Source organism: Pleurodeles waltl, chromosome 2_1 (genome assembly GCF_031143425.1).
Source record: "Pleurodeles waltl isolate 20211129_DDA chromosome 2_1, aPleWal1.hap1.20221129, whole genome shotgun sequence".
Classification (NCBI taxonomy): Eukaryota; Metazoa; Chordata; class Amphibia; order Caudata; family Salamandridae; genus Pleurodeles; species Pleurodeles waltl.
In genome coordinates this window covers 458,057,376-458,078,038 of record NC_090438.1, presented here as the reverse complement: position 1 = coordinate 458,078,038, position 20,663 = coordinate 458,057,376, and the positions used below count along the sequence as shown (strand labels likewise).

The window sequence follows — 20,663 nt, the reverse complement described above, 5'->3', positions numbered from 1 at the left end:
CATGTGGATCCTCACATGTATACTGCAGTAGACTGGTGTTTTGGTGTTCGTTTCCCCCAGACCCAGGGGCATTGCCATTGCTTGTTATTTTTTATGCTGCAAAAAATGTTAGTTCCTACAGTCTACCTGTGATACTGAGTTAATCTGTCAACTACTAAATGCTCCTTTGAGACATTGAATAAACAAACTTTATAAAGCCCAAACATCGGTAGATCTCTTTCTGTTCCCTCCCGCGATAAAATACTTCCTAATATAACCGTTAAATGACCGCTGTGGTGATTCGTGGGTCATGATGCTGTGGGCGTATTTCTGTTGGGGTAATGGTGTGGGATTTGGTACCGCCAGTTTTTCACTGACCTTTGGTGTGACGGACTTGTGTGTGTGTCTGTACAGTGGTGGGTCTATGTGTGGGTCATAATACGGGTAGTGGTATACCTCCGCGGTCGTGGTATGTTGGCGGCCGTCGGCATGGCGGTAAGCAGCACTTACCGCCAATGTTGTAATGAAGGCCAAAGTCTCTGAGAGAGCCGCCGGGGCATAGCCTGTTGTGCTATGAGATGTCTGCTGGTATGTCCTTAGGAACTTGTGAAGACAACACTCTGCGCCTTCTCATGGTCCACCACTATCCAAAGAGCGCAGTTGAGTGTCCTCATGAAACGTTCCACGTCCCCATTGGCTTGCGGCCAATGGGGAGTGATCCGGCATTGTCGTATGGCAAGCTGAACCAGGGACTCCTGGAATTCTTGCCCGTGGAAAGGCAGGCCATTGTCTGTTCTGATCTCGTCAGGGAGACCAAATATGGCAGACGTCTTCTCCAGCACTGGCCAGACGTGCTCAAATGCCATGGATGCCACCAGCGTGACCAGGGGAAGCCAGGTGCAGGAATCAGTCAACATAACAGTCAACTGGCCTTCAGGAAAACTCACAAAGTCCATACTCATCCTGGACCATGTCCTCATGAAACGTTCCACGTCCCCATTGGCTTGCGGCCAATGGGGAGTGATCCGGCATTGTCGTATGGCAAGCTGAACCAGGGACTCCTGGAATTCTTGCCCGTGGAAATTGTTCTGATCTCGTCAGGGAGACCAAATATGGCAGACGTCTTCTCCAGCACTGGCCAGACGTGCTCAAATGCCATGGATGCCACCAGCGTGACCAGGGGAAGCCAGGTGCAGGAATCAGTCAACATAACAGTCAACTGGCCTTCAGGAAAACTCACAAAGTCCATACTCATCCTGGACCATGGCCAGGTGCACAGTAGTTCAGTGAGCACAGGAGCAGGGGGCTGATCCTTGGCAGTGATGGCACAGCAGTGGCATCTTCTCACTCGCTTCTCAACCATGGTGTCCATCCATGGGAACCATACCTTGCTCCCAAGGTGAGCTTTTGTTTTGGCTCTTCCCTTGGTGCCCCTGGTGGGCGAGCTTGACCACCCGGTCCCACAGACATCGCAGTAAGGAGGCATTTGCTCTCTACAAACAGCTTGTCTCTCACCTTCGATGTCAGCTGCATGGACATGCACTCATTAGGCTCAAACAGCTGTGTCCCATCTAGGAAGTGCTTCCACTCCCTCCTGGCCAGCACTTCCTTGGCTCTACATCTTTTTCAGAGACCTCTGCAATCTCCAGTATTGTCATGGCCATGGGGCACGCTGTCTGTGCTACCTTACTCGTGAAACTTTCCATCCGCTCTACCTCATCCTCCTGGGACACGCTCTGCTATCTCTCAGGGGATGCCGCGACAAGTAGTCGGCTGGATTGTTGACCCCGTCGATAGATGACTTTAAACTTGTATGGCTGGAGAAGCTTGGCCCAGCGCTTGATTCGTGGAGGAACCAGGCGGGCAGTACCCATAAAGAGGGAGACTAGAGGCTTGTGGCCGGTGACCACCTGGATCTCCTGCCCGCAAAGGTACAGATGGAAGTGCTGGCATGCCCACCGAATGGCGAAAGCTTCCCTTTCAATTTGGGCATATCTAGCCTCGGTTGCTGAGAGGGCTCTGCTTGCGTAGGTGCCTATTCCTGATCCTTTCGTTCCTGGAGTAGGACTGCGCCTAGCCCGACAGGGCTGGCATCAACCACTACTGCGGTCTTTTTCCTGGGGTGGAAGTATGCCATGGTGACTTTGTCAGCAGCGCCCCTTTCATGGTGTGGAATGCCTTGTCATCCTTGAGGCTTCATTCACACTTGGCGTAGGTCTGTGTGAGCTGCCGAAGAGGTTCGGCCATGGTGGCTAGCTGGGGAATGAACCTCCTGCAGTAGGTCGCCATACCCAAGAAACATCTGAGTTTTGCGGTATTGGTGCTCTTCAGATAGCATCAGCCTTTGTGGCCAAAGAATCAATAGAGTTATGATAGAAAGCACATTTCTTTCTGTGCAGAGTGAGGCCGGCGTCAAAGAGTCGCTGTAGCGTAGCTCGCAGGTGTCGATGATGAACCTCTAACGTTTCGGATAAAATGAGAATGTCATCACTGAGATTGAGCATGCCTACCAGGCCGGACAGGATCTCCCGTATGGCATTTTGAAATACTTTGGCGGCTAAGGAGACCCCAAAACTGAGGCACTTGTATCGCCGAATCCCCACGTGCATGGAGAATGTAGTGATGTTGCAGCTCTCCGGTGCCAACTCCAGGTGATGGTAGCCAGAATTCAGGTCCAGCTTAGGGAACCATTGGGCTCCATTAAGGTCTGCAGTTATGTCATCAATTGGTGATGTGCCGCTCCCTCTTGATGGCGCTGTTGGGGAGATGCATGTCCAAGCGCAGGCATACTGCGCCTGGCTGCTTCAGTTTTGGAGCAATCACGAGGGGCGACACCCACAGAGTGGGCCCCTGAACTTTTTGATCACCCCATGCTCCCCAAGGGTCTGCTGTTCTTTTTCCACCATAGGCCTCAAGAGGAACGGCACTCATTTGTGTAGCAGAGCGGTGGGCTTCACTGTCAGGTCAATGTGTATCTGGAATTGTTTTTCTTTTAGTTTACCCAGCCCTTTGAAAATCTGCAGGAATTATTCCAGCAGCACCTCGGCATGCGATTTGTTGATCTGTTATGCAAGAAACTTGAGCTCAAGGGCCTCGGCAGTGTGGCATCAGGGTTTCTAGGTTCCCTTCAATGACATGGAACCTTGCTTTTCGTGGAGCAATTCACGCTGGTAATGGTCACTTCAATCACCCCTTGGAGAGACAGGGGGGTCAAGTCCTCCATAAGTGTAGATTTTAGTACTGCAGGGCAGAAGAGGCTGTCTGGGTGATAGCCAGTGGTACTGACCAGTGCCCATAACGTTAACAGAGGCTCCAGTGTCAATGAGGACTGTAGCAGGACACCATTGATGTCCACAGTGTACATGGGGGACAGATACCACTTCTGCTCTGGCCATCTGGCAAACGAGATGACGAAGATGTCCTCATCGTCTTTGCCCTCATATCGGACACTCCCTGGCAAGGTCTCACTGGTCATTGTTCCCCCGACAGCTTCGGACGCCAGCTGCCTCACAGCTGCTGTCCTGGCTGGTGCAGCCTTAGGCTTGGGTCACTCCCCTCGACATACTTTAGTGCAGTGGTTCAGCTTTCTGCACTTTGAACAGGTTTTTCCTTTTGCTGGGCAGACCCCTGGCGTCCTTTGTTCGAGCCCACAGATGCCACACTCTTTGCTGTCCGGCTTCTGGGGGCATAGTGGGAGTGGTTGATTTTGGCATGCTTGAAGGGCTTCGACCTCTTCTTCTTTCAATGTGGCCTGCTTCTCTGCACCATGTGCCAAATGGGGTTGACCGCATGCAGTGGCCATGTCGTCTGCCCAGCTGCCTGAGAGCTCATGTGAGTGGGCTAGACTCAGGATCTCTTCTAATGTGATGCCCAGCTGTCTCAATATGAGCGTGCGCAACATGTTGGAGCAGCAGCCCTGGATAATCTGTGCCTGTATCTCTTTATGCTGGTTGAGACCCACGCATGTGCTTGCGAGCTTTCGCAGCCTTGCATAAATGTCCACAGACTCCATGTCAGTCTGATGGGCCTGCTGAAGCTTGAACCGCTCATAATCTGAATTGAGATGGGGATCAAAGTATTGGTTGAGGGCCACCACTGCATCGTCAAAGTCGTCGTCACCACCAGTTTTAGGCTGCGTCTCGAGTAACTCATATAGTTTGTCACCTCCCATGTTCATCATGAGGGACCTTCGAACAGTGCCATGCTTCTGACTGGTGGCGCAAAAATAGTGTTGAGGCCGGCCAAGCCAATGGCGCCATCGTGGCGCAGCTGTGGTGGGATCTTCCAACTGACCGATCGGGGGCAGCGCAGCGACTGATAAGTGGGCCCCAGTGTTAGGTGTTGGGTGTGGTTGGTTATGTTGTTGTGAGGAGCTCTTTGCTCTGCTTTCACATGGAGATGCCAGACCCAAACTGTAGGTTTTGATAGTGTGCCTTTATGGACTGGCGTAACCTCCCTCTTTTTCACCACTGACTTTGAAAACTAAAGTCCTCACTTTGTTCTTCCTGCTTATTTTCTCCTCTTTTGGTTGTTTTGCACCATAAACAGACAGACTCTGTGCTTACCGGGCCAACAGACACCCTGGAGCGGTCCCTCCAGCAGGCATGACGGAGGGCAGCTATCGGGAGGGGGGACTTTAACCCCTAGTGTGCCTTGGACGAGGTGATCTCGTCCAAGGCACCGGTTCCCCGGTGCCTTGGACGAGATCACCTCGTCCTGCCAGGGGCCCCCGGGGGGAGCGCTAGCGCTCACGCCCCGATGGCCAGGCACACCCCTCCCCTAGGCAGGAATGGAAGGGGAATCGCTTCCCCTTCCACCCCGCCTCCCCCATGGCATCTGATGATGTCAGCGCGCTTTTGCGCGCTGACCTCATCAGATGCCTTCCCTCCGTCACTGGAAGCTGAGCTTCCAGCACCGGATCGGAGGAGAAATGCAAAGCATTTCTCCTCTGATCACGTGGAGGGGGTCAGAGAAGCCTGAAAGGAGAGGAAAGGCCTTTCCTCTCCTTTCAGGCTTCTCTGAGCATTACAATACAATACATTACAATACAATTAGGCCGATCTGCCCCCGGGGGGACAGAAACCCCCCTAGACACCAGGGATTTTTATTTTTGGGGTATTTTTTTTATTTGTGGGGAGCGACCCCTTAGGCAAGGGTCGTTCCCCTGGGGGCAACATTTTTTCTAGGCCATTTCTGCCCCCATTGGGGGCAGATCGGCCTATTTGTATTAGGCCTATCTTCCCCCAAGGGGGGCAGAAACCACTAGACACCAGGGATTTTTTTTTTTATATGTACACATAAGGAGAGCGGCCCGGGGGGGGGGGAAATAATTTTACGGCTATTTCTTCCCCCCCAGGGGGGCAGAAACCACTTGACACCAGAGAATATTTTTTTTTGTGGGCTATTTCAAGTAAGGGGAGCGGCCCCTTGGGCAAGGGCCGCTCCTCGGGGGGGCAAATTATTTCTAGGCTATTTTTGTTAGGCCAATCTGCCCCTAAAGGGGGCAGAAAGCTCTAGACACCATGGATTGGTGTGCGTGTTTGTGTGTGTTTTGTTTGGAGGGTGCAGCCCCTTGGGCCAGGGACTCTCCCCATGGGGGCACATTACTGTTGGCCATAACTGGCCCCCCTTGGGGGCAGACTGGCCTATTTTGAAAGTCCCATCTGCCCCCAAGGGTGGCAGAAAGCCCACCAGAGACCAGGAAATATTTTTTTTTCAAACTAAGATGTTGGGGCTATGGCCATACCCCCACCCCAAATAAATGGGGCCAAAGTTGTTCTGCCCACCAGTGGACAGATTGGGCAATTACCCCCTATCCACACCCCGAGGGGACAGAAAGTCTACTAGATGCCAGGGAATAAAAAAAATTAAAGAAAATAGTGGGGTGGTGGCTACTAACCAGTATGGACCTGGTTATGCCCCCACCCGAACTGAAGGGGCTAACAGTCTTTCAGCTCTCCCCCGCACACTAAAACATCTTATCCCATGGCAAGCAAGAGGACATTTGATTATTTTTGGTTTTTGTTTTACATTTGGGCCATGAGAGCTTGGTAACTCTCAAAATCGTCCCACTTGGAATGGTGAGGGCTCCACAAGACCTAGACACATCTGAAAACTAAACATCTATTTGATTCCAGGGTGGTGTGTTTCACATGCTCCCCGCTCCATTTCCTTACCCACAATGCCCTGCAAACCTGCAACTTTTCTGGAAAGCACATATTTTTCCCACATTTTTGTGATGGAACCTTCCGGAATCTGCAGTAATCCACAAATTCCTACCACCCAGCATTGTCTCATCTATACCGATAAAATGTCTGCTGCAGTTGTCAGCCTAAAAATGTTTTTTTCAAACTGCCCTTTTGGACCCACTTTGGTTCCCCCTCAATTTCAACGTGTTTTTGGCTCTTCCCTGTCACAAACACTTGGCCCACTTACACAAGTGAGGTATCATTTTTACCAGGAGACTGAGGGGAACGTTGGGTGGTAGGAAATTTGTCCCGGTGCAGTGATCCCACACAGAAATGTGGGGAAAATGTGATTTTTTTTTAGCTACATTTGCGGTTTGCTGAGTATTCTGGGTAAGAAAATATTGGTTGATCCAAGCAAGTCACACCTCCCCTGACTCCCTCGGGTGTCTAGTTTTCAGAAATGTCTGGGTTTGGTAGGTTTCCCTAGATGGCTGCTGAGCCCAGGACCAAAAACGCAGGTCCCCCCGCAAAAACAGGTAGTTTTCTATTTGCTAATTTCGATGTGTCCAGATAGTGTTTTGGGGCACTTCCTGTTGCGAGCACAAGGCCTACCCACACAAGTGAGGTACCATTTTTATCAGGAGACTTGGGGGAACGCTGGGTGGCAGGAAATTTGTGGCTCCTCTCAGATTCCAGAGCTTTCTGTCACCGAAATGTAAGGAAAAAGTGTTTTTTTTAGCCACATTTTCAGGTTTGCAAAGGATTCTGGGTAACAAAACCTGGTGAGAGCCTGACAAGTCACCCCGTCTTAGATTTCCCTAGGTCTATAGTTTTAAAAAATGCACAGGTTTGGTAGGTTTCCCTAGGTGGCAGCTGAGCTAGAGGCCAAAATCCACAGGTAGGCACTTTGAAAAAAACACCTGTTTTCTTTGAGAAAATGTGATGTGTCCACTTTGTGTTTTGGGGCATTTCCTGCTGCGGACACTATGCCTACCCACACAAGTGAGGTACCGTTTTTATCAGGAGACTTGGGGGAACGCTGGGGGGGAAGGAAATTTGTGGCTCCTCTCAGATTCCAGAGCTTTCTGTCACCGAAATGTGAGGAAAAAGTGTTTTTTTAAGCCAAATTTTGAGGTTTGCCAATGATTCTTGGTAACAGAACCTGGTGAGAGCCCCACGAGTCACCCCGTCTTGGATTCCCCTAGGTCCCTAGTTTGAAAAAATCCACAGGTTTCATAGGTTTCCCTAGGTGCCGGCTGAGCTAGAGGCCAAAATCCACAGGTAGGCACTATGCAAAAAACACCTCTGTGTTCTGTAGAAAAATGTGATGTGTCCACGTTGTGTTTTGGAGCATTTCCTGTTGCGGACACTATGCCTACCCACACAAGTGAGGTACCATTTTTAACAGGAGACTTGGGGGAACGCTGGGGGGAAGGAAATTTGTGGCTCCTCTCAGATTCCAGAACTCTCTGTCACCGAAATGTGAGGAAAAAGTGTTTTTTTAGCCACATTTTGAGGTTTGCAAAGGATTCTGGGTAGCAGAACCTGGTGAGAGACCCACAAGTCACCCCGTCCTGGATTCCCCTAGGTCTCTAGTTTTCAAAAATGCACAGGTTTGGTAGGTTTCCCTAGGTGGTGGCTGAGCTAGAGGCCAAAATCCACAGGTAGGCACTTTGCAAAAAACACCTCTGTTTTCTCTAGAAAAATGTGATGTGTCCACGTTGTGTTTTGGAGCATTTCCTGTCGCGGGCCCACACAAGTGAGGTACCATTTTTATCGGTAGACTTGGGGGAACATAGAATAGCAAAACGAGTGTTATTGCCCCTTGTCTTTCTCTACATTTTTTCCTTCCCAATATAAGACGGTGTGTAAAAAAGACGTCTACTTGAAAAATGCCCTGTAATTCACATGCTAGTATGGGCACCCCAGAATTCAGAGATGTGCAAATAACCACTGCTCCTCAACACCTTATCTTGTGCCCATTTTGGAAATACAAAGGTTTTCTTGATACCTGTTTTTGACTCTTCATATTTCAGCAAATGATTTGCTGTATACCCGGTATAGAATGAAAACCCACTGCAAGGTGCAGCTCATTTATTGGCTCTGGGTACCTAGGGTTCTTGATGAACCTACAAGCCCTATCTATCCCCGCAACCAGAAGAGTCCAGCGGACGTAACAGTATATTGCTTTCAAAAATCTGACATTGCAGGACAAAGTTAGAGTAAAACGTAGAGAAAAATGGCTGTTTTTTTCACCTCAATTTCAATATTTTTTTATTTCCATTGTTATTTTCTGTGGGAAACCCTGTAGGATCTACACAAATTACCCATTGCTGAATTTATAATTTTGTCTACTTTTCAGAAATGTTTAGGTTTCTGGGATCCAGCATTGGTTTCACACCCATTTCTGTCACTGACTGGAAGGAGGCTGAAAGCACAAAAAAAATCATAAAAATGGGCTATGTCCCAGTAAAATTCCAAAATTGTGTTGAAAAAATTGGGTTTTCTGATTCAAGTCTGCCTGTTCCTGAAAGCTGGGAAGCTGGTGATTTTAGCACCGCAAACCGTTTGTTGGTGCCATTTTCAGGGAAAAAATCCACAAGCCTTCTTCTGCAGGCCTTTTTTCCCATTTTTTTTTAATAAACGAAATTTTCACTGTATTTTGGCTAATTTCTTGGCCTCCTTCAGGGGAACCCACAAAGTCTGGGTACCTCTAGAATCCCTAGGATGTTGGAAAAAAAGGACTCAAATTTGGCGTGGGTTTCTTATGTGGACAAAAAGTTGTGAGGGCCTAAGCGAGAACTATTCCAAATAGGCAAAAAAAGGCCTGGCACAGGAGGGGGAAAAGGCCTGGCAGCGAAGGGGTTAAGCAGTAAGCAGGCTCCAGAGAGTGCACACACAGAGACACCATCTATACGGCGTCGCGACACCGCGCTGGGCGGAGAAGCAAAGCACAGTGGGCGGGGCACCAAAACCGCCAGAGTCACTACAGTGAGTCCTCAGCCGCTCTCCTCGTGAGGATGCCAGTAAGACAGGATCGGGACCGCGTTACCTCCAATTACTTCCCGGGCTCCAGTCCCGCTTCACACTTGTGGTGGGAGGGCCAGCAGAGGGGAATGCGCACCCAGCGCGGGCGCGACATCACTGCAGGTCAGGCCGGGCAAATGGACTGAGGGGGTACTCCTGCCGCCAAGCAGGAAAAGAGTGCAGTGGGACGCTCCGTCCTCGTCTCCAGTGTTATGAAAAGGCTGCACTGCACGCGGTCCTCTAATACACAGCACAGCACAGCATGCTCTGATAATTGTTGAGCAGCAAAAGACCCTCTGTGTCCATGTGCTCTTTTATTTAACACCTCGGGCCGGAGCCAGGCCCTCATGCTAACAGTGTGCATAATTGTTGGGGAGAGCCCAAGTGACTCTCTACAGTGACGACCGATATCCTCAGCAAGACCAACAGCGTGTAAAAGTTGTACACGTTAGAGATACAGTTTGGAGTGTGGTAAATATTTGATGTTGGAAGAATAGGAATACATCACATACAAACAAACATAAGTTCCCAAATCCCAATACAAACATTTTAGGCTAGATAGTTGTAAACCAATGTTAGTGGTGAAAGGCTTAATACATGACATGTTAAAAAAGACAGACTGTGGGATCAATAGAAAAGGCAGGTCATATTTAGGACAAACAAACACTTATTACTTAGGAAACATATACACATGCTGCATTGTTAAGTTACCTGTGCTGAAACACATAAGAGGCCCAAGCCACATTAGAATGAGAGTTTTTCTTTAAAGCTGCACCAACTGTTGCTTTCAAAATGTTCACTTAGCATGAACAGGGTGGAACAGAAGGGTGTATCCTTCCTTAGCACAGGGGTCCTAAAAACCACAAGTCATTCATATTGTGTTAAGGGGAACTGTGTAAAGGGTCAGATAAGTATTTGCAAGGGAGGGCTACCATGAGCAGCACGCAACATATAATCTCTTGTTGTGCAGAAAGATAGATATGGTGAATGACATCAGTGTAACTTGCCCACCCATGAGGCCAACAAGTGCAAGTGCTTCTTTCCAGAGGCACCTCATTACCTTATCTGTACTGCTTGTAGTTGCTTACGTAAATGCTGAACTCTTGACCACAGTTTTTTGTGTTTTTTACAGTATAAATGTTACTGGTGTTTGAACCAGAACTTTGAACTTCAGTCAGGTCCTCTATGTGAGACTGCCTGTTGTTCCCAGCTGAAAATCGATTAAACTTATATTATTGTGTCAAAATGATTTGTTTTATTTTATTAACAGATTTCCCTCTAACATATTCACAGCCGAATCATTAAACAGCAGTACAGCTCTACTGCCACTCTCAAGTTGTACTGCTGAGCGTCACGAAAGCAAATCATTTTTCAAAAGAATTCAAATATCATATATTTGTTGTTGGTTTATTTCATTGTTTTTTTTGTTGCTATGCTGAAGGAGTATCTGACGAAATATGCAAATAACTTTAGATCATGCCCTGAAATAGATCCTACTCGGTGTATAAAATCCACTGTGTTTGAGTGCCCTCTAGTGGTGTTCTCGTGTAATGGCCTTTTCTCTCAAAGATAAAGAGGCCAAAACATTGCCATGGCTTGAAATATAGAAAATGCACGTATATATAAATAATTAGCATTAAAAAACATGTTGTATTTTGAATTGCAAGACTGCACCACTTCTTCCTTAACCTTTGTCACAATATGAACACAAGTACTTTACCCCAGTACCTAAAGTGTACACAGAGCGTTCCCATTTTATCTAATAGCACTTGGTGGTAAAACCTGTGTTTGGAATCCATCTTCGAGTTATCTTAGAGGGAGACTATCCAAAGTTTTGATAATCTTTGAGGTTAACCTACAATAGGAAACTGTGAACATATCTTAGAGGGGGGGGGGGCATTTAGTTGTATTTAATATCGATAACATATACCTATTTTTGTAAGAACTACAAATGCATCGCCAGAACCAGGTATAATTAATGTCCTGTTTTCATTAATAAAACAGTGTCTACTTACGATATGTATGTAAAGCAGTCATTTATTTTTTTCAATACTTTTTTTTAACTGAAGGACAAGTAGGTCAAGGACTCTGCTTCACCTGATTAATTTAACATTCATTATGCGAAAACATTTCACGCTGATCCATTTACATACTTATAGTTCATTTTGTAGATAAGAGCGGCTGTTGGAAATCACGGTATGGGCATGTCATAAGAGTACTCCGCCTTCTAATAACAAACACTGTTGTGGTGCACTGTAAATATAAAACAACCCAACATTAACATTCAACAAGTCAAGTAAGAATCCCTCACTTCATTTGCATACATTTGACTCATCTGAGCTTAGGCGAATACATTCCTATCATTGAACTATGTACCTTTATAGGAGTATGATATCCCTGTGTGTAATCTGCAGGTCTCTTACTCTTTGCAGTTTAGAGGAAGTACATTTTTGGGGCTACTCAGAACCACTAACTTGTACACTTAAATCACACTTTTCTTTCCCTCAGTCCTGAGTCACTTCAGGAAAAATGTGGTATCACTTTCGTCACGTGTCAAATCAGAAAAAAAGGCGCTCAGCTGCCTTAATTCTGCCTAAATATGGAATCCCGACGGTTCCCCGGGGCAATAGTTCCCACGGAATTAATCTCGGAACTTGGAGCTGCCAAACTGGTTAAAGATTTTGGTTCACTGAAAGCCTGTTTATGGTCTCACGAACATAGGCCTTCTCTCAGCCTAATTTATGAGCCACCTATGGGCTGCCTGTGTAAATGCATCTTCAAGTCACTGACAAAAGCTGTGCAGCTCCTGGTTTCCAACCTCTATCACTTCAACTCCAAACACCTCCAACTGTCAGCTGACAATAATGTTCCATCCCATCGCCACCAGCTCCATCAAATCTGTTGCTCGCAGGAAGATGCAGCGGCGATACAGAAGGACATAATGGGAACCTGCTAACAAGTAAAAATGTGCCTAACAATAAAAGGAATGAATGAATGAATAAATGATAGGACGTCTATTTATTATTAAATGTGCCTATTATTAAGTAAGTGTTCCGGATGTAGCTTAAGAGTATCAATGCCAGTGTTGACACCGTGTCCTTGAGGGACATGTCCTGTAATACGGTGATACAATGAGCATCCGTCCCTGGTTTAATTTGTAGGGCTTTAGTTGACTGCCTTTGGATGGACGGGAGTCATGATTTGATATCGAAATCTACATCCGCAACTTCTAAGAACAAAGACTGCTGTAGTCAATCAATTAATTAGCTATTTTAGGAGCACACTACTCACCCATAGGGTCTCAAGGCGCTGATAGTAGTGTACTCTACTTCAGTAGCGTCCTGCTTGCAAAGTTCTACATCTCGAAGAAGAGATGAGAGGCTCTAACACTAAGTGCGCCTGCGTAGAAAAGCACAATTCTGTCGGTACTAATCTTAGTCTGTAGCTTACCTGCCATGCTTCATGCGTCCCGCTTTGGGTTTATATTTTTGCTGCAGCGTCCGGTTTTCTTCGAAGTAAATACTGTGCATGTCTCAGAGGAGCGTCCTGTGTTGCTGGTGCAATTGTCATTCCTTAAAGTCCACAGATATCTTTTCTTCGTGGCTCCCTCTTCTTAAACCTGTAATAATTGTGACATGCCTTTGCAATCAGAATCCATTAGATTTTTTTTTAATACTTAAATATTCACAACAGTTGTTCTCTCCTAATATCGGTTTAAAATGAGAGCAAGTCTTTTTTAAATTCACCAGTGTTCCCTGCTTCAGGGCTTGCTCAATAATGCTTAACCATCTTTGTATTGTCTATTTCCTGGACTTACACAGATGGTTTTATGGTAACCTGTCATTTGTGCCAGTAGCGTTCTCACTGGCTGTTTTGACATTGCTGATGCCAGCACTGGATAACCAAAAAAATAGTCAAACTACACCCCAGCTATGTTTCTAGTGTATAGAATAGTGTGTGACATTTTCATTGAATCTTATATAGGAGCCTTCTCACTAAAAACTGCCTCTCCAGCTGAACCTTGCGTCTCACCAGGAACACCGTCCAGCTCAGTATTTTAGCATGAACCTGCCAGACGGGATGCGTTTTGCTGACCAAGCGTAGGGGTTCTGCAGATCCTCTTACTGACCTTGGACTCAATAAGGGATAGATTGTCAATATGGGAGTAAGGGACTGGGTGAGAGGAGCTGGCCTGTAGTTGGGGAGGGGGCATGATGGTGATATACCAGGGAGCTAGAAGAGTAGAGCCCAGCTGATGCATGCTGTTGCTGTTTGTGTGAAGCTCCTCCTTCAGAGAGTTCAGTATTTGCTGGGAGAGCAAAGTGACAGTGAAGCACAGTTGTTTTGGTACATTTTCTGTGTATGGCAGCCAAGACTAAAGAAACAAGCATGTGCAATGCAATGGGTCTTGCGTTTGCTCAAGTAAGAGCTATTAGAATTGTAACCTCCTAACAGGAATTTTCTTGCCACATAAGTTGAAAATGAAAAGTAAAACAGTTTCACATAAGTAACCGGATTTTTCTAGCCGTATAAACTGAAAAGTAAAAGTTTCACGTAAGCGAGCTGATGGCCGCCATCAGCGCAAAGCAAACACACAAATGGAAGTAAAAGTTTGCTCGCAGTGAAACCTACTGGCAAAAGTGCAGTTATCCATGTAACCGGCAAAAGTGCAGTTATCCATGTAACCGGCAAAAGCGCAATCACCTATGTAACAGGATCACTGTCATGCAAAGCGCTCGACTACTGCCTACCGAGATCGCACTGCGAAATAAAGAGAAAAAGTAGTCCAGAAACCGAACAGAAAACGTGGAGCCTCGAATGTTTTCAGTAGTTGGCTGGTGCGCTCGAGGAGGGCTAAACAGCAGAAAAGGCATGAGGTATGCATGCCTTTTACTAATGAAAGCAAGCAGATTTTAAAAGGCAGGCTCATGAACCAATGAAAGTGACTGACGTGACATGGGCGTGGTTGGAAGACCAAAGAGAGATTGCAACAGGGGACAGAGCACTTTGCGCTTGCCCCTAAAAAAAGGTTATATGGGCCGGGAAAGTGTCTGTGGAGTTAGCCAGGGAAGGAGGAAAAGTGTTCTGGTCAAGCAGAAGTTCTAAGAAGGGATAACAGAAGTTACACGTGCTCTTTCTTAGCTGTTTTGAGTCTTTGCTGAGATGCCCAGAAGTCTTTTGGATGTTATAAAAACAATCTAGTCATTTAACCTAAGATTACTTGATTCTAATACTCTAGTTGGCTCCCATGGGAAAACGTGGAATTATGGGTGAAGGACTGCAAGATAGAGTAGAGGTTAAGGGAAGTGGCATTTCTTTAGTGCCTGCCCAAATAACTCGTTCTGCCATAGTGTCACATGACTTTAAATGGACTACCAAAGCCTGATTAGTGGCTGGACTGTTTCCATGGGGAACAGGATCAAGACTGATTTGCATATGGTTGGGTCCAAACTGGAATGGCACGGAAGGCAAAAAAACGGATGGATTAAACCCAGATCTGTGACTGGGGGTGAATGTTTGATTGGTTCTGCATTCCGTCCATCATCTGTTGTTTTTGCATTTGTCGCCCAAGTGGGAAGGGTATGCCTAGACGTGGGTCCCATGCTTGCTATGCCACCAGATTCAAGCTAGCCTGGCTGATGAAGGGTGATACCCTGAAACCGGTCCCAGGATGTTTGTTTCTGGTCCAGGAAAGACCTCCACGGCAGTTCGGGCTGGACTGATCCCCTGGGGAACAGGGTCAAGACTGGTTTACATATGGCTGGGTCTAAATTGGAATGGCTTGGCAAGCAAATAAACTGATGGACTAAACCCAGATCTGTGACAGGGATGAATGTTTAATTGGTTTCGCATTCCGTTCATCATCTTTTGTTTTTGCTTATTGTAGAATTGGGGCACGGAAGTAGCAGTGTTTTTGTGGGCAGGAGCAAATCACCACAGATTGTCTTTATGGCATTCAGATATGTTGTTAGGGGGAGAGGTCACCTCCAGGGTGGAATTAGATCAGTATAGATTGGGGACTTGGCATGTGGTAGGCTGTTCAGCCCCCAAGATATTCTTGCATGACACTACTCAGCTTGGTAGGTTCAAAAGATTGTGGGACTGACTTGGGAGAAGAATTATTACAGGAATGGTATATTCTGACTTTGTTTTTTTCAATAAAGCTCTAAATGTGTCAATTTGACCATTTGTATGAAGAGTATTTTTTTCTGATAAACACATTTTATTGTTTTTGAATCATAAAAACAATTACACACACACATACGTTGTATCCAGAAGGGTTGCATACCATTCAAATAAAGCAGTCATAGGCACAAATTAGTTACAGTGGCTATGAAATAATTGTTATATGGCTATCTCCCTTTGAAGCCCTAAGTTGGCTGCCTAAGCCATTTCCCCTTACTCACTTGTGTTTACGGGGACACTACCTAGCCTCGTAAAGTGATCTGTCTCGTTGTGCACACCAGTCTATTCCCCTGTGCCAGCGGGAAGTGGTTGGAGGGTTGTGTGACTACCAGCGTGTGGCAATTTCGTGCTTGGCAGACATTAGTGCTGTACCCAGAAAGGTCTTGTTGGCTCTTGTTCCTCCGATACCCACAAAAGTAGCCTTCCAGGGGAAAGGGAACTTCCCAACCCAGTATCTTGGTAAGTTCTTCCACTACTGCCTCCGAGTACTCCTGGACTCGTGAGCATGAACACACCATATGGTAGAAGTTGGGAGGAGCTTTCTCAGCAGGGGCAAGAGGGTTGTGGGGATGAGACCTCCTCAGTGCATTTTGTCGGGAGAGAGATAGGCTGTGTGTAGGTAGTACACTTGAATCAAGCGCAGCTTAGGGGGCATTGTGATGATCCTCAGTGCCCTTAGGGCATCCCTCGAGAAATCCTCAAGGATTCCCTGCCGGCCCTCCCATCGGGACCGAAGGTGATCCAAAGAGTTTGAGGTGTTGATGATCATAGTACTGTATATCTTAGAGAACCACCTCTTACTAGTGCACCCATAAGGAGCTTTGCCTCTAATGGACTAAACTCGGGGAACAGGTCGGATGTGGCAGAAAGGCTGTAGCGCGTGTCACAGTTGCAGATATTTATAGAACTCTGTGGTGGAGAGAGCGTATGTTGTGTGGCGTACTTAAAAGGACCTCATGTGCGACCCCGACCACACATCTAATTGTGAAATACCAATTAGGTCCCACTTCCTGAAAGCGTGTTGTTGTGCTGTCTCATGTAGCAAAGTGCCACACTAGAGGGGTGTTTGCTGAGTAAGTGTATTGTACCATTGGGTGTAACAGAGGGCAGCCCTCCACATCAGTAAAACTGTCTTGGTCACTGGTGTAGTGTCCTGAGGTATTGGAGATTCATAGAGCATATCCAACACCTGGGGAAGGCCTAGATGTGACAGCTCTAGTTGGTATGCAGGATCAGACCGGTTCCCATTGAACCAATCATGACTCATCAGGTGAGAGGCCAGATAGTAGATGTAGAGATTGACCATTCCCAGTCCTTCCTCATGTGTAGTTCTTTGACAAGTGGTGAGGGCGAGACAGGATCTATCTCCTCGCCACAGGAAGGATGTTGCTACCCCATCTAGAGCCTTGAACCAAGATCCTGGTATTAGGAATGGTAGATTTAGGAATACGTTTAGGAATCTCTGTAGGATCATCATTTTATTAAGCGCTATGCAGTCCATGACATTTATGCGGTGAGGTCAGATTGGCCTTCTTCATCAGCGGGTCAAGGTTTAATACTTAGGTGAGCTCTGGATTAAGAGCCACCAAGATTCCAAGGTATTTGAAGCTAAGGCACCGGATGGGAATGGTATCTTACCAATCAAAGCTGTGTCAAGACAGGGCTACGGGTACCAATATGGAATCGGGGACCACTTTTGGCAGGTCTGCATGATAAAGCAGTACATCGTCCATATATAAAGCTATTCTATCTTCTTGTCCTTCATTCCATGTCCACCCACTCAGCTGAGCATTGCTTCAGAAAAGGCATGCCAAAGGCTTGATCGCTAGGGGGAAGAGGAGTGGGGACAGGGACATCCCTGTCTAGTTCCGTGGCTGATAGGAAAGGCTTGAGAAAGAGTCCCATTGATTTGGACCTGCGCTGTGGGGTTAGAATAGAAAGCATGGGCTAGTCTCCTGAATTGAGGTCTGAATCCAGCATGTTCCAACACCATTCCAAGGTACTCCCAGTCCACCGTGTCGAATGCCTTTTCAAAGTCGATGAACATTAAGGCTAAAGCAGGTGGTAATAGATGATGCTGGGACAGGGCCATGTGGAGGCGGCACATGCAGTGTCTGGTTCTGCACGTTGACATGAATCCTCGCTGGTCAAGATGTATCAGTGCATGAAGGACCTTTTTGAGCTGAGAAGCTAGCACCGTAGCAAAAATCTTAACCTCTCTGTTAACAAGGGATATGGGCCAGTAATTTGCACATGCAGAGGGGGGCAGTTGCATTTTCTGGATCACCACTTTCGTGGCAGTGCCTATTTCTGGTGGAAAGGTACTCCTTTCTTTGACTTCTTTATATAGCGCTAAGAGTTTGGGGGGGGTAAGGGTATCTCGGAATGCCATGTAGTATTCAGTGGGAAAACTATCTGGCCCAGGAGTCATCCCTGGAGCTATTGTTGACATGGCAGGACTGATCTTGGTAGCCGTTAATGTTTCATCTAGCATTTGAGCTTCAGCTGTATTGATTCGGGAAAGAGGCAACTCTCTAAGAAACTTAGACGAAATCGTGACATCCTCTGGGGGCCTTGTGTATAGGCGGCGATAGTAATGTACCTACGTTCGCACTATCTCTGAGGTGGCACAGACAGAATTGCCATGGGCATCTATGAGTTCAGGAATTGTTCTGGTTGCCTGGGGCTGAGAGGCCAATCAGTAAAGTAATTTCACCACCCGTAGTTTCTGGCCATTGTGGCACGCCATATCTGTTTGACTGCTTCCAAGGAAGGAGGAGGGATTTATTCATATAGGAGGCCTAGCTGGCGCGAGTCTATGCTGCTTTGGTGCATTGGAAGAGTCTCTTCTAGGTGTGCCACATACATTTAAGGTTGAGTTGTGTTTGGGACAAGAGCGCTCACAGGTTCGAACAAGTCCTCGGTTGATGCCTCTCACGCTCGCTTTTCTGGCAGCCCAGAGCGAGCTCACTGAGTCTACGGAACCTTCCGGTGAAAATAGACTTGCAGTTCGGTTTTGAGGTTTTGGACATATGCCTTATCTTGGAAGTTCCAGGCGATAAGTCGCCACTGGGGGCATTGGTCATTTCGTGGAGGAGGTGAAAGAGGAGGGGTGTGTGATCTGATATTTGTTGAAAAATTGGTATGAGATCTATATGTGTGTGGGTGTGGTATGCCACCTAGATGTATGTGTGGTTGTGTGTGTTCTTTGATGTTGCGTGTTCCATGTTCTCCATGTGTCACAGAGACCAAGGGTATCAACCCAGTCAGTGAGAGCACAGGCACCAGAGGGCCTAGATGCTGTGGGAGATCTGGTCTTGTCAGCCCTGGGATCAGGCACTGCAGGAAGACCCCCCTCCCCCCCTTATCACAGTGAGTCCCTGTGGGAGGTCAAGGATGAGCCCAGAGAGGTCTTGAAAGAAGGTGGCAAGAGGCGCCGGGTTAGGTGACGTAAATGCTTACTGTATTAACAATTTGTCCTTCTAGGTGTCCCGTTATTCCCGTAAAACTACTCTGTGGATCTCTGTGTTCACTGAAGACTGTCAGGGGGACGGATCGCCTTAGTTGGATAGCCACCCCACGTGATCCTTGGACATGTCCTAAGTGATAGACTCTATCATAGCCCCTGCAGGCTAGAAAGGGCAATGGTTACCTAGGAGGTGAGTCTCTTGGCGTAGTATGATCTTGAGAAGATACCTATGGGAAAAACCTAGGGTTGCTGTTTGATTCACTCAGTCCATTAGGCCGTAACGAAAAGGCATCATTGCAAGGGCAGTAGGGATAAGTGACAATCAGGATGAGGGAAAATAGATCAGTCTCCTGTATGGGGGGGTTGATGGGTGTATTTGTGTTGCAAGAAGAAAGAAAGGTGTGCCTTTGCTGTTAATGTGTAGAATGTTCCACTAGCGGGTGTCCTGGTGCATCAAAACAACAATATGTAATGATAACAAATCAGTCCACAAGATTAGCAATAACAGTTTACTGAATCCCCACCCCAACTCCCCTCCTCCCCATACTTCTGCCCCAGAAGCATCTGTCACCCTGCAAAAGAAAACACAAGTATAAAACAATGTGAACAAGTAGATGGGAGTGGTGAACCCCTCTGTAATTAAGAACTAGTGTCAGCCATCGAGGTAATATCAGTAGGTATCGGTGTGTACGCCTTGACGTCTCCTTTCGACCGTCTGTGTGTGTTATAGTGTAGGACTTTGAGATAGTTTTGTGTCTGCAGCAAATTACATTATCACAGTAGTTGGTGCTCCTCTAGCTCCTGGCCCCCCTCACTGCTCCATAGGCTCATGGTGTGGGTGGTGGCATCGAGTGCTGTGCTCGTAGAGAGTGCAGTGATGTTTTAGCTTGTTGGGTGTGGTGTCATTTCTGGGAGCAAGGCCGTTGTTGGTGGGGCTTGGGCACCAATTGAGTTTCATGCAGTTCAACTGTGCCGGATTGTCGATGCGGGTGTCTGTTGAGGCATGTAATGGGCGTTCCTCTTTAAGCTAGGTCCAGGTGGACCCTGGTGTTTCAAAGAAGTGAGATTTGTTGGCGTGGATCACGCGTAACTTGACTCAGGAAGAGGAGGCAGTATTGAAGGTCTGTCACCCTGAGTTTTGCTTGACCTCCTAGTAAGAGCAACGTTGTTGCTGAACCTCTCATGTATGATCGAGGAAGGGAAGGACCCTGACCACCCCATAATGGAGGTCAGCCCGGGATCAGGCTTCTCTGAGGATGGCATCTCTGTGTCTGTAGTTAAGAATCTGGGCAATTATCAGCCTAGGATGAGTCCCCAGTGGAGTTTAGGTGTCAGAGCTCTGTGGACCCTCTTCACTGCAAACCAAGTGTATAACCCATCCTGAGGCATCCAGGATTTAATCCAAGTTTGAGGAAATCTACCATTTGCTGGGATGCTGTGCCTTCATAGATACCAGGCACACGTATATTGCTGCTTCAGGAGTGGCTCTTTGCATCTTTGGTGCGGTGGTGCAGCTCTTTGGTGTGTGTTAGGAGGCCAGCCACCTGGGATTTAAGAATGTCAACATCATCCTCCACTTCGGAAGTGAGATTCTGCTTCTATAATCATAATTGTAGCCTTACGGAGGTTGTGACGCAGTTGGCCAACTTCAATTCGCACTGCCCTAATCTTGTCTTCCACCGCTGCCTGCAAAGCCTGAATGGCTTGGAGGATGGTCGCCAGATCCTGGTCAGAAGAGGAAGATTTCTGTGTGCCCACACCTAGCTTTTGCCCTGATGCATGACCTTGTTCAATACCGTTTGCAAGGTTTTTGG

The 20,663-nt window shown here is 47.1% G+C and overlaps 1 protein-coding gene across 1 annotated transcript in view; it reads left to right on the top strand.

The window, feature by feature from the left end:
* The window catches only part of XKRX (XK related X-linked), a 105,878-nt gene that overhangs the window by 58,564 nt on the left and 26,651 nt on the right, over positions 1-20,663 (top strand). The gene's annotated exons all lie outside the window — the stretch shown is intronic.